At 40.8% G+C, this 26,114-nt stretch overlaps 1 protein-coding gene across 2 annotated transcripts in view; it reads left to right on the forward strand.

Moving 5' to 3' along the window:
• Positions 1-10,060: 10,060 nt before the first annotated feature.
• The window catches only part of peak1 (pseudopodium-enriched atypical kinase 1), a 97,938-nt gene continuing 81,884 nt past the window's right edge, over positions 10,061-26,114 (forward strand). For both annotated transcript variants that reach the window (XM_055662552.1, XM_055662553.1), the window contains exon 1: positions 10,061-10,237. The gene's annotated coding sequence lies outside the window, so the exon portion shown is untranslated. The remainder of the gene's footprint in view (positions 10,238-26,114) is intronic.

Genomic DNA, 26,114 nt, shown 5'->3' on the forward strand with positions numbered 1-26,114 from the left:
AAAGAATAATACATTTTTAGAAAAATAATAATACTCTGAGCAGAACATTTCTTAAGGTAATAAATATTACACCACACTCTTTTGTATTATAAATATATTTGTAATGTACTTTTGTATTATCATTCCTTCTCTGGATTCTGTTTTCTGAAAGATTCTATATACACATGTATCATTTTAAGACGGGGTGCCTTGGACACTTTTTCATTTACTGACAGAGCCCTGTTGCTGGCATCAAACTAAATGTGCATAAACTGGTGAAAATCTTTCTCTTCATTACCACATTGATCGTCCTTCAAAAGTATTTAATTGGCTCTGAGATATCAGAAAGCCTTGAGGTTGTCAAAAGTGCCCTAAAAACGCACATTATTTTCAGTAAACAGTTCAGACACACTGTGAACAGTAAAACTGATACTGTGTTTTAGTAATTGATTTATCCATGTAAATATCAGCTTCTCCTCAGGGGAAAATTGTGGGCACTGATGCATTTAACACATGGAGTTTTGAGCTGGAACATTTACATCATCGCTTTGAATGGAGGTGGTGGTTATTGCTGTAAAAATGGTTTATGGATATTGACAGCCCCATATTTTACCTCAGTGCACATATTTCACTTGTAAGACCAGACAGAAAGTGACATTAGTCTATTCAACCATGGACTGACATTACCCATATTTTATCACTCATGTTGTCCATTTTCTCAATGATCACAAACAGCATATTGGCCGAATAGGACGTGGGCATATTTTGTATAAAAATCTTAGAATAAAGGGGAGGTCATTTAAGACAGAGGTGAGAAAAAACTTTTTCACCCAGAGAGTTGTGAATTTATGGAATACCCTGCCACAGAGGGCAATGGAGGCCAAGTCACTGGATGGATTTAAGAGAGAGTTAGATAGAGCTCTAGGGGCTAGTGGAGTCAAGGGATATGGGGAGAAGGCAGGCACGGGTTATTGATAGGGGATGATCAGCCATGATCACAATGAATGGCGGTGATGGCTTGAAGGGCCGAATGGCCTCCTCCTGCACCTATTTTCTATGTTTCTATGTTTACATGTGCGGTCCTTCAGAAGTAATAAAGCAGAAACTTTAGCTGTCTTTAATTTTCCCCTCTTTGGTCAATTAGCTTCCCTTCTGAAGTCAATAATTAGAGCACTTATTTTGTCAGTCATAGCCCAGTTGATAACATTCTCACCTCTGAGATGAAAGGGATGTTCAAATCCATCTCAGGGACTAAAGACACAACCTCAATTGATGCTGCCAATGCTGGGTTGCTTTGGGAGGATTGCTGCATTGTCAAAGGTGTAATCTTGTGGATAAAACACTTGCTGAGGTCCCATCTGCCTTGTCAAGTGGATGTTAAAGATTCCCTGTCAACATGTTATTTATTACCCCTGTGAGGAGAAACTTAATTTTATGTTGATAAATGAATGACTAAAACACAGCCTTGGGTTTCTAAAATACGCCTTTTTCAGGCACTTTTAACGACTTTAAGGCATTCTGTCTCAGAGCCAATTGATTACTTTTGAAATTTTAAAAAGACACAAAGTGCTGGAGTAACTCAATGGGTCAGGCAGCATCTCTGGAGAACATGGATAGGCAGCGTTTCCAGTTGAGACCCTTCTTCACACAGATTATGGGGGGGGGGGGGTCGCAAGGGAGGAATGCCAGAAGAGAGGACAGGACAAAGCCTGGCAGGAGAGGATCATTCAGACCATCAGGTCTGCACCAGCTCTCAGCAGAGCAATCCAGTCTCACTCCCCTTTTTTCTCATGCATATCAACTTCCCTTTGATTATTTTTGTTGCTATGTATACCAAGAAGCTATTTACACTTGCCAATTAATCTACAGTAGGCAGTTAATCTTTAGTGAGAACACCAGAGAAAACTTGGGAAGAATGTGCAAACTCCACACAGACAGCTCTCAAATTCTGAATTACACTCCGTTCCCCAGAGATACGAGGCAGCCACATTATCGGTTGCACTGCTATGTTATTTTGAAGAAGAACAGGATTCTCCCAGGTGTCCTGGCCAATGTTTATCCTTAACTGATATCATGAAAAACAGATTATCTGATCGTTAGCACATTGCTCATTCTGAGAATTTTGATGTGTACAAATTAACACGGACTGTTATAATTTCCCACATTGCCATGATAATCATTCAAAAATGCTTATTTAATTTGATGCAAATCAATTGGGGAAGGCACTATATAAATGCATCTTTTTTTCTGTGATCAATAAATTCAGCACAGATTGAGATTGAAAGCTAAAATCTTCTGCATCATCCCACTGTTATCAGTTCTGTCTGCCATTTGTTGTCTGCTCCTAATTTGCCAACAAACTGAGAGATTTGCAGGGAGCTATGGTGTTGGGTTTGGGAATAGAAATGGATGGAAAATTTCCTTCCCTGAAGGATACTAGTGGCCAGCATTTTTATTATTACAATCCAGTAGCTTTACAAACATCTTTATTGATGCTAACATTTTAAATTACAGATTTATTTAATTCCCCGGCTACCATTGCAAGATTCAAATGTAGCTCTGGATCAATTATCTAGGTTTCCTGCTGTGAGACCAATAATAGACAATGCTTTCAGACCCTCAGGTGACAAAGTTAACGTGATAAAACTTCTACAAAGTACCTTCCTACGGTTTCGAAGCAATTTACACATGCAGTTATTGTTATATAGCTTTAGCCTTACAGTGGGATCTGCCTTTCCCAACAGACCTTTAGAAAAATGGACACAGTGATAACACTGAAATTAGTATGTCGATATGTGGAAATTTGGTGAATTAGAACATGCAACTTAGAACAATACAGAAGATAAACAAAATGCACGAATTACTCTGTGGGACAGGCAGTATCTCTGGAGAGAAGGGATGGGTGACTAGTCTGGAGACTGTGGTCTCGACCTGAAACATCCCCCATTCCTTCCCTCCAGAGATGCTGCCTGTCCTGCTATTTATGGTTTAAACTCAAACCAATACCGCACATCTTCTTCATGCATATGGCGTGCACAGCCTAAAGTTGTAGATCAAGGGTAGACATCTAGGCCATGACAGCATCAGTTACTGAGTGGACGGCTTTGATGCCCCTAGGGAAAGCCTCAGTGGGCAATCATTCACGATGTGTGGGTATGGTCTGGTCTGGATGTCGCATTCATAAGCAGGGCTGTCTGTCATCCCCCACTTATGCAGGTGATGGGCTGTTCTTGCAAGGAGGGTGCGGACTCTGTTCAGAGTTAGCCATTGCTTGTGTTGTAGGTCAAAACCCGGTGGTTTCACTGTGGGGCCTGTGATGACTTCTCCGTTGTTAGTGTTTCCAGGTTCTTTCCAGACTACGCCACTCAGTCTTGGAGTCAAAGTCTTCCAGGGATTTAACGGAAGACCAGAAGGTTTTGCCGGGCTTCAGGCACTGCTGGGCAGATTGTTCAAGTCAGCATGGATGGGAAGGTCAGGGTTAGCCTCGATGGTGCACCAATCTTTCAACATCCTCTCCCTTCTATATATGCTGTATGATATGAGAGAGGAAAGGTGTTGATTTAAGCGTCCCTGTGATGACCCGCATTGTAGAGTTAAGGACAGTGTCAGTGTGGCAGATATTAGCCCAAGATGTTGAGCAAAATTCGGCTGTTGAGCAGACTAGGGCTAAGCTTGCAGTACGGAGGATGTGTGCATTGAATCCCCAGCTGTTACCTGCATGTTTCCTGATGATGTTCACCCTTGCTTTCAGTTTATCGGCCACCATCTTCAGGTGTTTATGATAGGTGAGGCACAGGGTGACTCTGAGGTACTTGGTGAATTCTTCATTCTTCACCGGCTTACCACAAAAGGACACTCAGAGCTTTGCATTGGCGAGCCGATAGCTGAGATGAAAGTTGTCTTAGATGGTGAAGTGCTCCTCCAAGTCTTGGGTTAGCACTGCTGATATCCTCATGGGCAGTTGCAGGTAGGCAAGGGTAAGGTCATCTGCATATGCAAACTTCCTGGACGAGCTGGTTCACATGTCACTCACATAAATGTTGAAGAGTAGGGGAGCTAGGACAGAGCCTTGGGGGAGACCATCATTCAGGGTCCTGACAGAGCTGGCCTGGTTCCCAAGTGAAAACCTAAATCTATGGTTGTTGAGAATGGATGAGAGGGCACGCATGGTGCACAAACATATAGAATACAGCACAGGAACAGACACTTCGGTCCCCAATGTCCATTCTGAACACAATGCCAAGATAAACTGATCTCATCTGCTTGCACATGAAACATACTTGTCCATTCCCTGCATATCCATGTGCCTATCTAAAAGCAAATTCAATAACAAAGGGGAAGAGAATTGTTATTTCTGCATTTAAATTGTGAGATAAAGCGGCCAGGTTGATAACAATTCTGCAGTGTTTTTCAGAGTTGCTATCAATAAATAGAAATTAAACCTTAGATTGTGCTTTAGTGTGTTAATTATATGTGGTAATCCATATCTAATATGTGAAAGTCAATGAATGGGGTGCATTTCTCTGCTGCTCACAGCTGAACATCACTGGAACAGTTGTTATTCCTTGATTGGCTTCACAAAACAAGCCAGACATGTAATTAGAATGTCAATTATGATTTGATGGCATTTTGCTTGTTTTTCTCTCTTAACCTGCTTTATGTGTGTCTTGATGTAATTCGTTTCCATTTTGGACAAGCTATTTTATTTGATTTGATTTATACAGTCTGTTAGCACCGCTTCACAGCTATAGCTAAATTAAACTTTGCAGGGAGAAATTGCAATGACATTTGTTGTTTTGTGTTGTACTGGTACAGCATGGTGGTTTGAAAGATAATGTTTCTTTTGCCCATTCTATTCCTCCTTAACTCCTGAAAGCATTTACCCGTGCGAGTTTGATTAATTTAATTTTTTTTGGTCTTTGTCTTATTTACAGGAATCTTGATGTTGGCAGGCTGTTTATATGTGGGGATCATATTATATAGATGTGAGATGATTTTAACCTCATTACATTTATGGGCCTGTTAAGCTGCAGCAAATAAGAATTTAATTGTTCTGTTGCCCATCCATATGACAATTTAACACACTTGCCTCTTGAGTTCCCCATCCATATATCTGGAAATTACTGGATAGGTTTCATGAGGATTTCCGTCGCATTGCATGCAAACATTAATTGTGGTTCCATAGTTGTGATCACATAATCCAGTAGACACCTGCATTTGATATATAGCAACTATATGCAGCAACTGAACCTTTAACAGAAGTTATTTGTTAAAAATGCTACTAACACAGACAATATAAATATTGTAATATTACAGGTCATGTCCATTGTGTAGAAAATGTCACCTGAAATTTTAATTCTCCTTCCCTGCATTTAACAAATGCTGCTTAGAAGCAGGGAGTGATAATTTCTAGATTTGATATGAATATAATGTAGTAATATTCAAAGTGACACAAACTCATAATTTATCTTTATCTCCAGTCTAAACTAACCATCAAGCAAACAGTGATTTTTTTTGCATCACTTTCAAGGTTGACTATTTGCTTGGGTTGATATATAATCTAAGCTCAACAATGAGTACATTAATATATCTGTCATTTGTGCTGGCAGGAAGTTCCACCCTTGGTCTAGTTGTCCATTCATGCTAAATTGTGTGTATCTGTGATGCAGATAATATATATGGTAAAGAAGAAAGATTTATAGACTAAAGAGTCCATCAGGTTCCTTTCTGAGAAATGTATTCAATTCTATTCTCCTGCTCTTTCTTTGTTACGCTACCGATTATTTCTACCCAAAGCTTATCCAAATCACTTTTGATTGACCTGTTCCATCACACTTACAGGCAGAATTCTGGATAAAACCAATGTGTAAAAATTCTTCACATTCCATCCAACTTTTTTGACTTTCACAAATAATATACAGTATGTACTTTAGACTGTGATAAATATTATGCACATATTATTAATTCCAAATACTTTATTATGCACATATTATCCTGAAAATATGTAGATTAACCCCCCCCCCCCCCCCATGGGATTTTGAGTCACAGCTGCTGGATCAACCATCCAATATTTGTACAATGAATCTTAGGAAGCAGCTTAATTGTTAATGATTTATAACTTTAAATACCCCTATAAATCTCCCAACTCGGGATTTTCTTCCTCCAAATTGTTCCTACTACACCCACATTCCACAAAAATTTCCAAATGACAATTGACATTGGCTATTCTTAGTTACTGTGGTGAAGGTTTAATGTTCACGATACATGGTCTCAATCCAAAATGTCAGCCAAACCTTTGCCTCCCAGTTGTTGCTTGGCCTGCTCAGTTCTTCCAAGCTTCAACACATTAAAGCAGCTGCAGTATCGTATGCTTTTGCATTTAGCGTTCTGGAGCCAATAATCAACTCCATCAACATTTTTAAGGCAATGGGTGCAATTCACTTAGACGTATATTTTGGAGCATGTGCAAACAAAATTGAACAGCTTATATTTCAAGAGAAAATTGTATTACTTTCAGTGGCTTTTCATTTTCCTTCTCCAAACTATGTCAACAATTCCAACGGGAAAGACGGAACACAATGAAAAACACAACTATTTTTACATACTTGGCACTTGAACCTGAATGTTAATCATGCTGCAGTTACACTGTACTAATTGCAAACTGGCTTCCTTGACGGATTTTATTGTGCTTTATAAGTTGGGCAACCCAAATCTATTTCCATTGATACAACACCATGGGCAACAGGTGGGACTTGGGGTGTGTGGGTTGGTGATGGTGATTCATTTTCTCTGTTTAGAAAGAAGGAATAAACTCTGAAAATGAGAATATGTTTATCTCAATTATGTAGTTAGTAATATTCTTACCTTTGAATTTAAAACTTACCTTTGAATTTAAAACTTAGGGTTCCTTCCCCTTTGCAGAGACTTGAGCACAAACGTTTCAGTTGAACTCCAATGGAGAAGTGATTGGTGCATCTTTGAACAGCAGGGCAGTGAATCCTGGGCCTGTAGTTAACCCTCAACTGATATCATTAATTACAAGATGTAAGTATGATTTTATTACTGCTTATAAACAATTTGAAATGTGTTAACCTATTCTATGCCCCACCTTATTTTTTTACATTCCTTTGCCTTCATATCACCTTTTTTTTTTCATTGCCACAACTATTCATTTTCCACATGTTGGTCCATCCTTTTGTGTCTTTACTTCATTACTTTTCTTTTTTTCCTTTCCTTTTCATTCAATTTCTCTTCTTCATTTGCCCCTTCATTCTATCATCTCCCCATTCTATTGACACTTTATTCTGTATTCCAATTGCCATTTTATTTAATTGCCTCCTCACTTTTCCAGGCTTTCTAATTATTTACCTTCCATTCTAAAGCCCGTTGTCCTCACTCCTCCCTTTTATTGCCTTTTTCTTTGTCCTCTCTGTTCAGACCCCTATATTAATACCATTCTATTGCCCCTTGATTAAATCACCCTTCTTTCTATGCCTCTCCATTCTACAGCATATATTTTGATTAGTCATTCTATTGCCCCTCTCCTCTCTATTTCCCTTATATCATATATTGTATTGCTTTGATCTCTCATTCACCCCCTTGTTTGTTGCCACTCTACTCTGTCGCCCCTTTATTACAATGTCCTTCTTTATTTGACCCCATTTTATTATCATTCTATTAGATAGCCCTCTTTCTTTGACCCCCTCCATTTTGTCCCCTCAATTTTCTTACTTCATTCTATTGCCCCTTTGTTCAATTGCCCCTTTATGTTGCCCAGTCTCCATTAGTTTATTCCTCCCTTCCATTGCCCCTTGTCTTTGTCCCCTTCCATTTTATTGCTCAATTCCATTGACCATTCATGGGCCGCGGAACTGGAGGGGGCTGGGGGAGGGGGGGCTGGAGCCCCTCCACTTTTTTGGCAAGACATGCTTCATAACCCAAAATTATCCGGCCCGCGGGCGTATTTTTCTCTTCTTCTGAGGATCTCCGACATCCAGAATCTTAGAACAAGCACATGGCGGCAAACCAACTGCCCCCACCCCCCCCCCCCCCATCTAGGGGCGAAACCACAACCAAAAATAATAGTTGTGCCACCCTCCCCCTCCACCACGCTCGGCCGCTCCGCTCCACCACGCTCGGCCGCTCCGCTCCCTAGGCCGGTGATCAGTGATCGCTCAGCCCCCCCACTTTCAAAAATGTTCCGCAGCCCCTGCCATTTACTATATTGCCCTTTCTTTGTTTGACCCTTCCATTTTATTACCTCATTCTATTGCCCCCTCAATACGATTACCCCTTTATGATGTTGCCCATTCAATACCCTTTATTTTATTATCTCCACATACTGCCCCCTTATTGAATTCCCCATCCTCGATTACCCCTCTATTTTAATACGTCATTCTATTGCCCCTCAATACAATTACCCCCTTAGTGATGTTGCCCCTTTCAATTCATTATTTTCACCTATTGCCTCCTCTCATTGAATTGCCCATCTTTTTTTTTTACACCCCACCCCTCCATTTTATTGCTCTCTGTTGTTCCTTTCTCTCATTTGTCCCTCTACTATTTGCCCTCCATTGCCTCTCCAAAGCAAATGATATGTTAGCATTCATAGCAAAAGGATTTGAGTATAAGAGCAGGGAGGTTCTACTGCAGTTGGACAGGGTCTTGGTGAGACCACACCTGGAGTATCGCGTGCAGTTTTGGTCTCCTAATCTGAGGAAAGACATTCTTGCCACAGAGGGAGTACAGAGAAGGTTCACCAGACTGATTCCTAGGATGGCAGGACTTTCAAATGAAGAAAGACTGGATAGACTCGGCTTGTACACGCTAGAATTTCAGATTCAGATTCAACTTTAATTGTCATTGTCATTGTACAGTACAGAGACAACGAAATGCAGTTAGCATCTCCCTGGAAGAGCGACATAGAATATGATTTCAATAAATAAATCTATTTACATGCATTCAGTCATAGAAAATTGAGGATTGAGGAATTTAGAAGATTGAGGGGGGGATCTCATAGAAGCTTACAAAATTCTTAAGTGGTTGGACAGGCTAGATGCAGGAAGATTATTCCCGATGTTGGGGAAGTCCAGAACTAGGGGTCACAGTTTAAGGATAAGAAGGAAGTCTTTTAGGACCGAGATGAGAAAATATTTTTTCACACAGAGAGTGGTGAATCTGTGGAATTCTCTACCACAGAAGGTAGTTGAGGCCACAGTTCATTGGCTATATTTAAGAATGAGTTAGATGTGGCCCTTGTGGCTAAAGGGATCAGGGGGTATGGGGAGAAGGCAGGGGTGGGATACTGAGTTGGATGATCAGCCATGATCACATTGAATGGCGGTGCAGGCTCGAAGGGCCTACTCCTGCACCTAATTTCTATGTTTCTATGTTTCTAGATACCCGCATTTGATGTATAGCATCTATATGCAACTGAAGTTATTTGTTAGAAAATGCTACTAACGCAGACAATATAAATATTATAATATTACAGGTCATGTCCATTGTGTTGAAAATGTCACCTGAAATTTTAATTCTCCTTCCCTGCATTTAACAAATGCTAGTTAGAAGCAGGGAGTGATAATTTCTAGATTTGATATGAATGTAATGTAGTCATATTCAAAGTGACACAAACTCATAATTTATCTTTATCTCCAGTCTAAACTAACCATCAAGCAAACAGTGATTTTGTTTTTGCATCACTTTCAAGGTTGACTATTTGCTTGGGTTGATATATAAGAGGGAGTTAGATGTGGCCCTTGTGGCTAAGGGGATGGAGAGAAGGCAGGGGTGGGATACTGAGTTGGATGATCAGCCATGATCATATTGAATGGCGGCGAAGGGCCGAATGGCCTACTCCTGCACCTATTGTCTATGTTTCTCCCCTCCTCCCCTCCCCCTCCTCGAGGGGGGGGGGAAGTCCGTTGATGCCGCAGCTCGCTCGAGCTGCCCATTTGCCCGCGCTGTGCGCGAGCCCTTTGGGGGGAATGCGCGCGCGCGCCCGCCCACCCGCCCGCTCTCCACCACAGACATTCCCTTGCCCTGGCGCTGCCGGCGTGCGCGCGCGCGACAGACCCCATCCAGCCGCGCGCACTGTCGGGAGCGCGCGCTGTCGACTGTTTTCAGTCCGCACCACAGCGGCGCGGCAGTGAGGGGGGAAAATAAACGCGGCCGGGAGAAAGGGGGGAGAAAAAAGGGATCAATTTGAGGTATTTTCATCGGTAAATCCAGCGCTGCTGTCACCCTCCTCATCCGAGAGGTAAGACCCTTGTGTTCTACCGCTCCCCACGGTTGTGGACCTCGGTGGAATTGAGTGTTTGATTTTTAAAAATAACTTTCAGCCGGGGCTGAGGGTGAGGGTGAGGGTGAGCGAGCTGCCTCAGCCCGGCCGGCCGCCCCCCGAGCGAGCACGGCTGGCAATGTGGCCAGCACCGCATACAATCCAAGACGTAGCCCAAACTTGCAAGAAGAAGCACCACGATCTTCACTCCTTTTCTCTCCCCCTGGTTTAATACCGTTGCAAAAAAATCCCACGGTGAAGAAAGTTTGCGCATTGCTAGCCAACGACATCTCTCCCCCCGTGCAAAGTTAAACGGTTCCTGCCAAACTTTTTGTTTTGTGAAACACCTCGGCCAATGCAACCTGGGCTGGGAGAAAGGTTTCTCGGATTCATTTTTATCGTGAAATCCGCATTTCTATTCCTCTGAAAGTCCTCGAATGGCGGATAGACTTCCAGACCAACTCTTGGGTAGTGGGAAGGGAAAGACCTTGATTTCTTTTCGCCTATGGTTTCGCAGATGGTTTAAAAAAATTGGTTGGCAAAAATAAATCGAGTGGGTGGAAAGAGGCATTTTGTAGGCAGGACGTACGCTTTCCTTGACCACGCTGTCCCGTCTCGGACTGCTGCACCACCATAGACTTACGGGTGTGAGCGATGCAATTTGTATTTAAATTTGTTTGCATAAAGTTAGGGATTTATTAGAATACAGCTATGCGGAGTTATGCAGTGGAGAAAATACGATGGATGATAAATGTTTTTGCGGAAACTAAAGGGCAGAACGATATTTCTTATCTTGTTATGTTTACATATTGTAATACTTGTTATTATACATTGAATTTGATACAGTACTGTTTATTAGGAGCGGGTATTATGAAGCTTTCACATATTTTGGAAATATAAAGAATGCAATCTTGTGTTTAAAGCGATTCCTGTCGTTTTTGGAAGAACATTTGTGTTAAACTGGTTGATCTTTGAATCGTAGATGCTAAAGGAATAAAACCTAATTTTTCCTTACTACATTGTGGCACACTTTGATATTATCTACATTAGTAGTTTATGAAGACAATATTCACTTTTAAACAGCCACATGACAAAGATTTGTTCTGAGATTCAGTATTTGCGTTGAGAGTAGGTGACCAATGAATCGGGTCATATTCAAAAATTGAATAGCAAATATGAAAGTTGAACTACTCATCTTTTCCAGCAGATTGACATAAAGATTTTAATGAATTAATTTTTAGTGACAGTAACATAAATCCCATGTTTGTTGTATTCTGTCCAGTATTATAAATTGAATAGGTTTGATGACTTGTATTGTACTCTGTGAATATGATCATCCACCTGATCAATGTTTCAGCCATTTATAGATCTCAAACATATGAAACTGTAGTTCATCTATGACATTTAACCACATGTTGTCGTAAACCTCTGCTACTGATCGATTCATTGTCCAAACTATGTATTTGATTCAGTGGTAGTTTGTACACGTAATATTTTGACATTGATCTTAAAATAGTATGAACTGAGCTTGTTGCTAGTTGCTGAGGTGTCTGTGGAAGGAAAAGTCATAGTGATAGTCTTGAATTCCACGACATATTGTAATTGCTAATAAATAACATCGGCACCAAATTGATTGAATTTGATAGACATGAAGACAAGTGAAATGGAGGGACTATTTTCTACCAACATTTTAAGTGCAGATACATTGTTATACATATAAGCGGTTGAATTACATTAACTACAGTACACCAAGTAGTAAATACTAAGTGATTTTTGTGCAGTGGATAAGATTTTTCAAACGTGTCCCTGGCTGTTGTCTGATATTTTGCCCTCTGTAAAGTTTAGCTCATAAAAACATTGACTCTCCTCGTCCTAACTTGCAAAAAAAATCCTGTTCATCTGTTTACCCTGAACTTCTTTGCCTACTGGTTAAGCAATGAAAGATTGCTTAAATCTGCCTAATGCACACAAGGCAGAACATATCCAGTTTGGCTAATTACTCTCCAATCAGTCTATTGTCAGCAAAGTGATTGAAAGAGTCAACAGTGATATCAAGAGGGCATTGCCTACTGATAACCTGCTCATTGATGACCAGTTTATGATTCGCAAGGATCAGTCACATTTAGTCTTCTTTCTCCCTTTATTCCAAACATGATTGAATGGCTCGATTCCAAAGATGAAGTGACAATGGGTGTCCTTGACATAAAGGCAACATTTGACAAGGAGCCTTGGTAAAACTGGTGAAGTTGACATTGTGATTTTATTGAGTGAAGTAGACCAAAGGAGCCAAATACATGCTTATGCATTTTCTCCTGTTACAATACCCCAATGGTTGAAAAATGTTCTACTTAAAAAGGAAAATGGTTGTGATTTTAGGGGTTCAAGCATTGTAGCCCCAGGTCATCACTGCATACATTCTCAGGGCAATGGGCCAATCCAAACCAGTTTTTGCTGCAGCTTATTATGTATCATCGGCGTCAAAAGTCAAAATCCATTGATAATTCCCAAGAAAAGAAAACATTCCATGTTAAGCATGCAGCAAGACCTGGACTAGGTTTAGACGAGAGCTGATAAGTGACAGTAACACATGTGACATGGAAGTGCCAGGCATGACCATCTTCAACGTGATGGAGTCTATCCTTGGCATTCAGTGTAATTTATTGATCCTTCTCTGAATCCCCCACCGGCAATGATCAGGAACTCAACTCACAAGCCACATTGGCAGATAAGAGGCTGGGTATCCTGTGGCGAATGAATCACCACCTCACCATATTATCGATAAGGCACACATCAGGAGCATGATGGAATATTCTGTATCTGTCCAAATGAATGCAAAAGCAATAAAAGGTCAGCAACATGCAGGACAAATCTGCTAGATTGGGACCCCATCCATCAATCTAAACATTAATAACCTTCACCACCTTTGTGCAATGGTATACTGCGCACCCTTTAAGGGCCTGTCCCGCTTACCCGATTTTTTTTTTTGACGACTTGCCAGCACCCGTCATAGTCGCAGCCAGGGGCGGAAATCGCTATCAAAACATGGGGGGGGGAACGCAATGTCTTGGCGGTCGCACGCGCAAGGCTTCGGCAGTACCCTGTGGACGATAACATCGGGAACTGACTTGGTGACCGACTCTGAACTCCAGCAACAGCAGCTTCGTCCGCCCTGAATCATGGGGCTTCAATCGGCCCGTTCGCGGGGCCTTTCATTGCCCAGCACGGCTTAAAATTGGACACGGGATCTTCCATCGCCCGGCAAGGGCTTCTGCATCAGGAACTTCGACCGCCTCGTTGCAACAATTTGACTGCGGGACGGTGGAAGATCCCGTGGCCGTTTTTAAGCCGTGCCTGGCCGGGCGATGAAAGGCCCCGTGTACAGGCCGATTCAAGCACCGCTCTATGATCTTTGCTCCACCAGGACGTCTTCCTCCTCCAATCACCGTGCTCTATCCTCAGTCCCACCCCATTACTTCCGCCTCTGACCAACATCTCCCTCCAATCAAGATTCAAGATTCAAGATAGATTTAATTGTCACGTGTGCCTGATGGCACAGTGAAATGAATTCCCATACAGCCATACAATAAAAATCAACAGGACACAACACACTATAGGGTTTGACATAAAACATCCCCACACAGCAGAATCAAAGTTCCCCACTGTGTGGGAAGGCACCAAAGTCAGTCTTCTTCCTCCACTATTCCCCGTGGTCAGGGCCTCCCCGTGCCCTCCACGCCGATAGTCATCACTCTGAATCATCATGTACCCCCCCCCCCCCCCCGCCTGCTGACCGACGTCGGTCTCGTCCAATCGGCGCCCTCAATCATCAGTCCCACCCCCACTGTCTCGTGGAAATGCAGAGATTTTAAAAAAAATGTTCACTGAATTTCAAAATCCGGATTACAAAACATGGGGTGAGGGGGGGGGGGGATTGTCCCCCACCTCTCAAAACATGAGGTGGACATTGGAGAAACTCTCCTAGACTAATCCAACAGCATCGTTGAAACCTACAGTTTCTATTGTCAGGCAGGACAAAAGGAGAACACCAAAATAATTCAGATTGTGACCCTGCATCAGGATAGTGCTGGTTGTGATCTGAATTTTTGACATTGACTAATCTCTTTGCCTCCCTAGATAGATGCTGCTCGACCCGCTGAATTGTTCCAGGTCTTTATTTAGTTTCAGATCCCAGCATTTGCCGTCTCTTGTGCCGCTAGTACATTCATTTTTTTCCCCAGCCAGCACAGCATTCCGACTTACAAATATACTGCCGCTTGTCTTTTGTTGCTGGGTCGAAAGCGTGGAACTCCCTAGCCCATGACATTCTGAGAGTGCCTTCATGAGAAGAATTGCAATGACTCAGGTTGGCTTGCTGCCAACCTTCTCAAGGTGAATGAGATATGGACAATAAATGCTGGCCTTTGCAGTGAACTCTGCATTCTAAAAAACACAATTAAAACATGTTTTACGTTTTATAACATATAAAAAAAATATATGGTCCCTTTTTGGTTAATCTCTGTAGAATCTTGTTCAACTCCATCATGCACTGAGATGAGTATTACTCTCTCTTATTTATTTTGTTTGCACAGACATTGGCAGTTATGTCTTCAGCTACCAAGATCGGGGCCTGGAAAACTTCTCCTTTAAAATAAAACTCCTTAAAATGTCCCTCTCTGTTCAAACAATTGGTCATCTTACCGACCATACCTGTGGCATTCCTGTAGCACCTCTTCTTTACTACATTCTGAACTATTTTTACTAGATTAGTAGTTGATCATCTCCCATTTTATAATAAAATATGTTGGTGAGTTTCTGAAGAAATCACGGCTTTAGTATGTCGGGGTATTGTCACCTTGGCATTCATGGGTTATTATATCAAGTGGTACATGGTTTTCAGAATGTGGTTTCAGATAGAAACATAGTTACACAATTGAATAACATTTAAGTTTTTCCTGTTTATTATGGTTATTCATTCAATGCTATTGAAACATCCCACTACAGCATGTTAATTACCTGATTTTAAATGAACTTGCTTATTTAGACGATTAGAAATGGAAGTGAAAACAAATGAAGATTATTTCTTAAACACAAAACATGTATGAAGTCTGGAAGTCTGTAACAGAGAAATAAAGTGAGAGAAAAACTTACCAGGTCTGACAATAATTGTGGAGAGAGAAGCAGTCAATATTTTGAGTTGGTAACCTTCATCAGAACAGTAAAGGAGATGAAATAGATCCTTCCTATTTTAAGGTCCCTCATTTTATCCTCCATCCACATTTCCTCCAGCTTCTTCTGTTACAAAGAAAACAACCTTATCATTTTCATCATGTGGTGCCCCTGCAAAACTCCTGCACAAAGATCCAGCACAATCTTACAAATTATCTGCCTTCCTTTGGGGTTCAGCAGAGGTTAATGCGAGAGGAGTAAGCTGTTTTTTTCTTTCTTCTTCCATCCCCTCCATCTTCCTCATGCAAATCCCATAAGTAAAAATGATGCACACATTCGAGCGTTATTAAATTAAATTGGACCCTAGGCCAAGACAGATGATCAAAAGCTCGATTAAAGTGGTAGGCCCTAAGGAGCATCTGAAAGGACAAAATAGATGGTGAGGTTTGCAGTGGAAGCAAGAGCTATCACTGGTAACGTGTTTATTTTTGGTAATGAGGAGAATTTGAAGAGAGAAGGCAGACTTACAGTGGATTTTTGGCCGGAGTTATGGTGAGAATAAGTTTACAGCATGGATGAATTTGAGAGTGGGCGAAAGAGTTATCAGGGCATTGCTTAACTGTGAGCCAGTGTTGATTAACAAGAAGATAAACATTATGGATTAATAAAACCCTTGCCACCAGCAAGTGCTGGCATTATACATTAGTGCTGTCAAGCTTAGAACTTTATGGACTTGCTGTGCATTACTACCCTCTTCCATTACTACCCCTTACTCATTTCCATTACTAAACAATGGAAATGAGTAACTTGCTTTTTAAGACTTAATGTACAGTATGGCTAGAGAATCACCTAAGTATTAAGAAAAACTGTACAGCAACTTAATGATTTGAAATTGTTTTCTGTATTCCTTGGAAATGTATTAAGAATAAAAACAATTGGAACTTCTGCCTTTGAACCTCGGCAACATTCTATGCTCAGGATGGTTCTTCAGTCTTTTCTTTCTGTAAAGAGAACTGTCCCAGGCCTGGTCACCCTGTCATTTGTTATCTCAAGAATCATTCTCATTTATCTCTTGTTTTAAAGCCTTCACATCCTTCTTATCAGGTGAAACCAGAATTGAAAATAATACGCTGCTCGATGCTGGAATAGTGTATGAATTGAAAATTAAAAACAAATTGATGCTCGAGGCACCAGAGGATCAACCAGGTCAGGCAGCATCTGTGGAAAGAGAAACAGTTAACATTTCAAAGCCAGGATACAGGTGCTGTCCTGTATTCATTCAGGACTCACAATCTTCGCTGCCACCTTCACGTGGTCCATCTCTAACACTTGCCTTTTCTTTCCTGGATCTCCATCTCCTTTTAAAGGGGTAGACTAGCTGCCAAATTCATTACAAGCCCACAGATTGGTTTGACTATTTTGACTATACTTCCTCCCATCATCTCCTACAAGAACTCCTTTCTATTCTCCAAGTTCCTTTGCCCCTGTCACATTTGCTGTAATGATGAGACAATTTGCACAGGTGCCTGTGAAATTTCTTCCTTCCTGAATTGTACTTGACAGTTTTTATCGGCATTCCATCTGTTTTACTGCTTTCAACCCTTCCCCTCAGTGACAAAGCGAGAACAGAGTTCCCTTGATCCTTCTTTTCCATGAGGCTCACCTCCACATTCTTTGCAATTTCTGGCAGCTCCACTATGATTCCACTACCAGGCACATATTGCCGTTAGCTCTTTTTGGTATTTCAAAGGGATGGGTTTGTTCCTTTGTTGACCCTGGTCCACTCTTCCATCCACACCCAATGTTCCCTGTTTATTGGCAGTTTCGCAGGATTTGTAGTGCCTGTTCTTTCACCTCTTCCCTTCCCACTATTCAGAGACCCAAACAGTCTTTCTAGCGGTAACAGTGCAGAAAGGTTAGTTTGGACATGTTGCAACCTTTAGTTCTCGATTAGAAATTCTCCAAGTTGAGGTAACTTGCTTGTTCTGCCTGCAGAAATGACCAGTTCTGCCATTATCAATTTGGCTGTTTTCTTTCTTCTGTTTGCACAGTTTAGCCTCCTTGGCATATCACACTGTGTTACCATTAGTAACAAATTACATAGACAAAGAAGTACAAACTGATCCTAACAGCTACTTAACTGCAACATTAACATATTTGGTCTCACTCTATCAGTAATGAATTAGCAAGATTCATTTGTTTTACCCATTCCTTTTCAATCTTCTACTGAAGACAAAACGAACTTTTTTTTCTGCTTCCCAATTCTGTAGAAGGATTCAGGGCCTGAACGTCTTTCCATAGATGCTGATTGACCCATTGAGTGCTTAGCAAAATTTCTTTTATCTTACACTCTATTCATAAACGCTAAATTAAGTTAATGATTTGTGCATATTTACCGCTGCTCCTGCAACTCTTGGAACTGTGTCCTTTTTATCTGTTTGGATTATCCAGGTTTCTCCTAAAATGCACATTTCCACATCATTTATTTTATTAACGTGTTTGTATCCTGCTGCATTTATTAGGCTCTTTGCAGGTTACAATACTACCTGGATTTGTGTCATCTACAAACATAGTAACTGTGGCTTGTGTCCCCATCGAGGTAATTGGGTAAAAAAAATGCAGGGGGCCTGATACAAATCCCCAATGGCACTGCTCACCTTCCTTTAGTTTGGGGAGGGGGGGGGGGGAATTCATCTAATTTGTCTGTATTGAACCAATTTAGTATCTATGCTATCGCTGTTCCGTTTTTCCCATGTCCTTTAGCTTTGCTGATAGATGTGTTATGTGACAATTTATCAAGAGCCTATTGGAAGTTCACCTACACTCAATCAACTGAATTTTCTTTTTTTTTTTGTCTGTTACCTCATCAAAAAATCAGAACAAGCACAACTGCCCTAGATTAGTTACACAATAAGCACAACTGCCCTAGATATATCCTTGCTGGCTTGCTTTCATCAATTCATTTTCCTCCAGGTGACTAATCTTGATCCTTTTTAATGTTTATAAAATGTTATAAAAGCTGTTCCACCAAGGATGAACTGGCTTGTGGTTGCTTGGTTTTTCCTTTCTCCTTTTTTATTGAACAGGAGTAACATTGTTAATCTTCTCTCCACTGCCACCGCTCACTGGCCAAAAGAACATGTAAGATTATATTCAATACCTCTACATTCCCCCTTACACAGCTACAAAATCCAGTGATGCATCTTTATCCAGGCAGTTTGTTAATAAATATCTTAAATCCACAGACTTGCATTTTCTAGTGATCGTTAGTTAATATAGTTAATGATCAGATTCAAGTTCATTCTTCTATATTTTGTCAATAAAGATAGTTGAGTCAATTGCTTTGTCATAGCTCCACCTCACTGACTCTTACCGAATCGAGTCCATATGTGGTGCGGGATGCTGGGGTGCGGGAAGGGGTGAATGGGAACACGATTCATTAGATAATGGATCATAGTCTTTGAGAACAATTTTGATTTATTTTGAATGTTTGATATAGCCATCCCAATGAATAATATCTCTTAAAATACTAACCCTGTGCTTATCAGGAGAAATTAGAACAGATATCTTCAGTCTTGATCAGAGGTCAAACTAAAAGTTGGATCCTGTTGGCCCAACACAGGGGATGCTAATCCTGGGAACCTTCCTGTGTACATCTCAGCACTACACCAGCCTGAAATTATCCAGTGCCTTTTGAGGTAGTAAAACCACGGATTACTGATTGTAATCAGTGGGATATAGATCCTCCCCGGGTTACTGTGTATGAAGGAACTGCAGATGCTGGTTTAATCCGAAGATAGACACAAACTGCTGGACAGGCAGCATCCACGGAGGGAAGGAATGGGTGATGATTTGGGTCGATAAACCTCTTCAGACTGATGTCGGGGGGAGGGGGAAGAGAGATACATAGATAAGGAAGTGTGAAGGTGTGAAAACGGCAAAGTGAATGGAGATCAAGGAAATTCTAGAATAGATCATTGTTAGCTGGGAGAAGGTAACAACAGTGCAGATCGAGATAAAATGTAGTGAGAGACAGTAAGTAGTTGGGAAACTGGGAAGGGGGAGGGATGGAGAGAGAAAGAGCAAGGGTTATTTGAAGTTAGAGAAGTTCAATACCGTTGGGCTGTAAGCTGCCCAAGTTCCTGATGCCCATCTTGTGTACAGCCTGTATGATGAAGCAAGCACAAAATGCTGGAGGACCTCAGTGGCTTGAGCAGCAACTCTGGAAGATATGGATAGGAGACGTTTCATGTCGGGGCCATGACATAAACGTCACCTAGTCATGTCTTCCAGAGATGCTGCCTTGACCTGCTGAGCTCCTCCAACAATTTGCTAGCTGCTACGGGACTGCAGGCATCTTTTGCAATGTGGGAACTTGGTTTGTGGTCATATGTGGTCGAGTTAAATGTCCTGGTTTAATTACCAGTTGCTCTAGGTTGGCTTATGTTCTTATTTAAATACATTGCCGGGAGGCCGCACGTCCAACATGTGAACTGATTACGAACAGTTCTCAGGAACTGAAACCTGTCATAGCCTGGGGAGGAGCGGTTGCCTTAAGTTTACATGCTCTGACCTGACTGCTCTATTTCCCCATGTTACCCATTTCTGTACCCTGTGTTGTCCTTTATATTTCACACTTTAAATCCTTCCTCTCCTCTCCACCACCTTTCAACTATCCAGTTTAAAGCTTTTAGCTCCTGTTATTTGAATTGCTAGTTAATTAGCTTTCCTTTAAAATCTGTTTTCCAGGTTTAATTTTGCATCTGCACCCACCTGAATTTGTATTGGTGTTATTAGGCTTGCTATGACATCATCAAAATTAGATTAATCGGTTATTGCGCTTCGTGCGAGGTTGTGAGCAAAATTCTAACACTGGGAATGGGAGACAAAGCTCAAATTGTATCCTCAACCAGGCGGCACGGTGGGGCAGCGGTAGAGCTTCAGAGACCTGGGTTCGAACCTGATGACAGTTGCTGTTTATGTAGTTTGTACATTCTCCCTGTGGGTTTTCTCCGGGGCTGCAGTTTCCTCCCACACTCCAAAGATGCGTAGGTTTGTAGGTGAATTGGCTTCTGTACATTTCGCCTGGTGGATAGCATAGTGGGTGTGATCGATAGTCGGCGTGAACTCAGTGGGCCGAAGGGCCTGTTTCTACGCTGTCTCTCTAAACTCTAATAATCAGGGAGCTGAAAGCAAGTGTCAGAAATAGAATTGTGGAATAGAACACAACTCTGACAGTTCCTCTCTCCTCGTCCCCAGAAAATGGTTCATTCTGACTTGTCACTTTTAATCATCATGGCTGAGACTCGCTTAATTTAACTCGGTTCAAAGGTTTGACGTGAGACTGCAGAAGGGCACAATTACTCGCTATTGTAGCCAACAGATCATGAGAGTTTAGAGGAATGAATGGACATTCAATTGAAATATATAATTATGATGAAGATAGACACAAAAAGCTGGATTAACTCAGCGGGACAGACAGTATCTCTGGAAAGAAGGAATGGGTGACAATTCAGGTCGAGAAGGGTCTCGACCCAAAATGTTAAGTGGGAAGGGATGAGTTAACCAGGGAGTTGTGGAAGGAACGGTCTCGGCGGAAAGGGGTGAAGATGGAAAAATGTGGCTAGTGGTTGGATCCCGTTGAATCCTCTGGTCTGAAGAAGGGTCTCGACCCGAAACATCACCCATTCCTTCTCTCCAGAGATGCTGCCTGTCCTACGGAATTACTCCAGTTTTTTGTGTCTATCTTCAGTTTAAACCAGCATCTGCAGTTCCTTCTTCCACATAAAATTATGACAGTCTGGATGCTGGGAGAATGTTTCTCCCTGGCTAGAGTGTCTGGAATGATCAATGACAGTTTCTATTTCCGTTTTTCCTGTTTACTCTGAATTTTGAAGTGCAATGATAACTTACCTGTTCGTTGCACTATTAAATTACAATTTCTGATGCATGTTGGTTTGTTTCTTGAGTGTAAACTAAATAGCTTCCATCTCAGCATGTAAAGGAGCTTTTTTAAAGTCTTTGTGTTTGAAGATAAATGGTGTACGAGTCATGATTTGGTTGGAGAAGGGTTGACCTATCTGAGTTGATTAGCATTATTTTCAGATAACAAAAAAATTCCAGCATATAAATGGAATCATGCTAAGGAAAAGGTCAGCAAGTACTTCTTTGCTCTCTGTATTCTGTTTTTGCATTCTCCTTAGAATTCTTTATTTGTCCTTTAATGTTTTTATCGGAATAATTTAATTTCCCTTCCTGGAAATCCTCTGTGATCTCCAATGAACTTGGTCCATATTCTTCTTTTCAATTTTCAACATTCAATTCATATAATCCTTTTATTTCTTTCAGTCTTCTCCAGATGTTTCCTTTAATTTGCTGTGTCTGCAGATCAACGCGCAGTATTCAAAGTAGAAATTGCTTGAACACTCATCGTGTCAGGCATTATTTTTGGAAAGAGAAACTTCAGAACCCTCTCTATTTCCTTTTTTTTTTTTGTAGTTATGTTTTCACTTCCAAGATGATATCAAACTGAAATTACTTTGCATCTCCAGTGACGGTCAAATAATAGCACAAATAAATGAGCACAATTCATCCTCAACATTAATAAATATGCAATGTTTTCTGCTGGGCAGCACCTACACATGCACCACATGAAAGCATTAATATGGATACCACAAAGCCTTGGTTTTAAGTTGCCTTGGACTCTTTACTGTTGGATCAAGAGGTTGCTCTGTGAATTCCATTGGGAAGCTGATGTGAAACTACGGCTTGTTACTTATCTGCTCAGGTCTCAAATGGGTGGATTTTGTCACTAAAAATATAGATTACATTATCGGCTGAGCCACAGCATGGGGATTTTCAAATTCAACGACTTGTGTTTGCAAGCCCCCAACCGTTCTCCTGATTCTCTTTCTGCTCTGGCCGTTGCTTAGAAGTGATCGCTGGACATAGAAAGGTTAAAGGAGACAAATATGATGGTGGCCCAGTTCCTCAGCTTGCAAGTACCTTCTGACTCTTGTCTGCTGGAGTATAAGGAAGTGTGGGAACTTGGCTTGTTTTGATGCTGTCTGCTTGTTTGTCAAGATGATTGATTTCTACACAGGCCACATCTTCAGAATATGGCAAAAAGGGATTCATTTAATATTTTTCATTCTCCATTTCTCTGCATGTTCCTTTGGTGGAGTGAATATGAATGTTTTGTGTTATTTTCCAATTTTCTCACTGAAGATGTCTCTTAATGATCATTCTCTGCTCTAAATATTTTCCAGGCCACACTTTGAGTATGACATTTTATTTGGAATACTTCCGAGGGTCCATGTGAATCATCTGCCTGTCATTGTCTATCCTGAGTGTCTAATGTTCACACATCCAGTCGAGATAAATATCAGCATGCTGCTCATTGTTAGAGAACATCACAGACAATCTTGGTTATATTCTCACTTTAAGTAATAAATACATGCACTTTCCTTTATTACTTGAGTGACAACTTTATTCTTCGTCCAGATATCTGAAGTCACTTTGATGCCCCAACGGAGCTAAACAGGAGCATGGATTAAATTGAATCTGAGAACCTCTAGTCGTATGATGTAGCATTACTCTAGCTGGTGATAAGATTCTGCTCAATCGTTGCTGCATTTACCAAATAAGGTATTTGGATAACATCAGGTTGTTTACACAAGATAACCCATTCAATCGTTTTGGTGACAATTTAGCAAATTCTATTTATACACAAAATAAGCAAATCAGAGGCCGGTGGAGGCAGGTTCTCTGGATGCTTTCAAGAGAGAGCTAGATAGGGCTCTTAAAAATAGCGGAGTCAGGGGATATGGGGAGAAGGCAAGAACGAGGTACTGATTGGGGATGATCAGCCATGATCACATTGAATGGCGGTGCTGGCTCGAAGGGCCAAATGGCCTGCTCCTGCTCCTATTGTGTGTATTGTCTATTTTGTGCGGAGCAGCATGAACCTATTTGTTAATTTATTGGAAGTATAACTGTTTCTTTACAGTTTTGTGCTGAAAATGCAGACATTCTTGCTCTTCCTGGCTAGGCCCTTCCTGCACCAAGCATTCATTTGTGAGACTCAGCACTTCCATGTTTTCTTTCTTTCCCATGACTGCCTGTGCTTTGGGAATATGACACATTATAGGTCTCCACACCTGCATTGCTAAAGAATAATAGTTCGGAACTGATGAATTAACATTCTAACGACCATGTCCTTTTTTTTGGGAAGGGCTGGATATGCTGCTCTTTGTTGTATCATTTGGAAAGTATGCTGAAAATGTAATCATTGCCTTATTTATTTTTTTGGTTTATAGTTCTATGCATTTAAGTTAAATTCACAGTGGTAGATTTATATTTTGGCAAAAGCTTATACACTAAAATCTAGTATTTGCTAGATCAACCTTTGCTATTCAACGTTTTGTGGTGTAATGTTAGAAATAATAACAAAATTAATTTATCCTTCCCCATTTCCTTTCCTCAGGCATTGATATTTAGCATTGTGTTGCTGGTTGCAGGACTTGGTGGTTTATTAGCCAAATTAAACTTTCCACAGTGTGTACATACATGCCTTTGCAAAAGCTTTCATTCATTTGCAGTCAAGCATAGTACAGTAATTAATGCCTGATGCAAGGAAACCAAATCCCTTCCATAGTGCTACCCCTGGATGAAATACTGAGGGTTTAACTTCTGATACATCTGGTTTGCATTACAAAATAAATGCAACAATTGGGAGCATCGGTAATCTTTACAAACATTAATTGCCCTTTGCAGGTTGAAGTCTGATAACAAAGTAACAATTATGAAAATGTATCAGAATAAAAATGGCACTCCAAATGCCTATAAAAGTGTAAAAAAAAAAGAGACCTAAGTGGCACTAATATCATAGAATAGACCAGTTAAGCCTCAAGTCTGAGGAAGGGTCTCGGCTCAAAACGGCAACCATTCCTTCTCTCCAGAGATGCTGCCTATCCCACTGAGTTAGTCCAGTATTTTGTGTCTAAGCCTCAACAAGTTTCCCATGTCAAATCTGTCTGCATGAATTCCCTGTGGTTCTTTGGTAGAGTCATTTTCATGAAATGCAGTTCCATTTCGTTTTATTAATTTGCAGCATGTTGGTGAGGCCAGCATATATCTCCTTTTTTTTGTCCAGGAGAGGATGGTGGCGAGGTACCATTGTTGAAACCTTGCAGCTCTTTCATGGAGTACAGTTGTTGGTGAATTACATGATTTTGAAATAATGATGCTGAAGGAACAGCAATTTATCTTGAAGCAAAGGATGTTGTCAAAGAAGATTGAAGGAAAGATTATTTTACCACAATTGGATAGGATTTTATAAGTGATTTTAGAAGAACTCTGACAGGTAATGGAGAGATTCAAATTGTCCCTGGAGAGATGGGTAAGAGGAGGAGGATTTGAGATGAGAGCAAATTCAAGAAATGTGTCCTGGTTAGATGTGACAGTGAACTGCAAAGTTTGGGGAGGAATGATGGTGGCGAATTTGAGTCGGAGGGGAATAGTATTCATTAATAATCCATTAATATGTGAGTCGGGAACGTTTGGTGGCCAGAGGTTAACGGAGTATAGGGTCAATGGGACAGATGTTGGGTGTAATGTTCAGTGGTAGAGGGGAGATGGAAGAGACATTGTGGAAAGATGTGAGTTTAATTACGTGAAACACCTTTAGAAAAAAATCTAGTTGCCTCTGCAAAGGAAGCTTCGGGTGGTTCTAAACGAATGGAACCACGCACCAGACTTCATTGTCTTTAATTTGGTGTCAGAAAATTGGCTCTAGAACGAGTCTCAAAACATCTGTGCATGCAGTCTTGTTCGCGCAAAGGAGCTCATTTAAGTGATACGACTACAAAGAGACAATGTTGAATGTAATTCTGCAATCCAAATTTTAAATGTCACAGCAGAATTTAAATGGATTAAAAAGGTGTTATGTGGAGAAAAATATATAGAATTGTCAGGAAATGTTCATTTAATTAGCTTGGCAGTGCATAGTGTGCACATGTTTCATTATCTTTGAATCTCCAAAAATATGTTAAATATTTGACCTGGGAGCAAACTTGCAAATTGTGCAAACCAGTTTGCGTAAGGATGTGCATTTAAAAACAGTGAAATTGTCTTTCTCAAAAGGATCATGTTATCTAATTTCTGAAGTTGGTATTTTGGTAACTTGTAAATACAGGAGAGAGCAGCAACAGGAAAAGAAACTCTCGAACCATAATAACGTTAATTGAAATTTAAAATAGTTTTCTTATTGTCAATGTAATAAAGGGCGATTTATATATGCACATCTTGATCCCTGTTGTACATTTAAGGTGAAGTTAATAGTGCTGTGGAATTTTTCATTTTATGCTGCAGGGTGGATTTTGCAGTTCTCATAGCAACAAATAGAATGCATTTCCAACTCTGAAAGAATGCAATTTCTTCTCGGTGCCAACTTAACATCTTACTGTAATTGCAATGAAAACACGTTACCTATCCTATATGATAAAGGTGAGCTCTTTGCCCCTTGTTGATGATCCGGATCATTTGGGCATACTTGGGCTCGTGTGATCTCAATTGCCTCGTTTTCCCATAAGGTCAGTTTAATGAAGGTTCCTGATCCAAAGTAGCTTAATTATTCCATGTACCAAGAATAGCTGCATCCTTTTTAAGATTATTCATCACTGACTAGATT

The sequence above is a fragment of the Leucoraja erinacea genome, chromosome 36 (assembly GCF_028641065.1).
Source record: "Leucoraja erinacea ecotype New England chromosome 36, Leri_hhj_1, whole genome shotgun sequence".
Taxonomy (NCBI): domain Eukaryota; kingdom Metazoa; phylum Chordata; class Chondrichthyes; order Rajiformes; family Rajidae; genus Leucoraja; species Leucoraja erinaceus.